Raw genomic sequence first — 292 nt, forward strand, 5'->3', positions numbered from 1 at the left:
GCAATTTGGGAGGACAAACTGGCGTAACGGTGTGAACGGGCCATTTTCAGGCTAAATCGGTGTGCTATAGCCCATGGTTTTAGGGGTGGGCCCCGGGTCTGGGCGTGTTGTGGGCCGAAAATCTATTGGGGCGTGCCAGGCAGGTTAGGGATCGTTCCAGTGTGGTCCATTTAATTTTTTGTAGCCATTTGGGTGGACAAACGGGCGAAACGACGTAAACTGGGAGTTTTTGGGCTAAATTGATGAGCTATATAGCCCACGGTTTTGGGAGTGGGCCTAGGGTCCGACTGTT

This window comes from Capsicum annuum, chromosome 9, assembly GCF_002878395.1.
Source record: "Capsicum annuum cultivar UCD-10X-F1 chromosome 9, UCD10Xv1.1, whole genome shotgun sequence".
In the NCBI taxonomy this organism is placed as follows: Eukaryota; Viridiplantae; Streptophyta; class Magnoliopsida; order Solanales; family Solanaceae; genus Capsicum; species Capsicum annuum.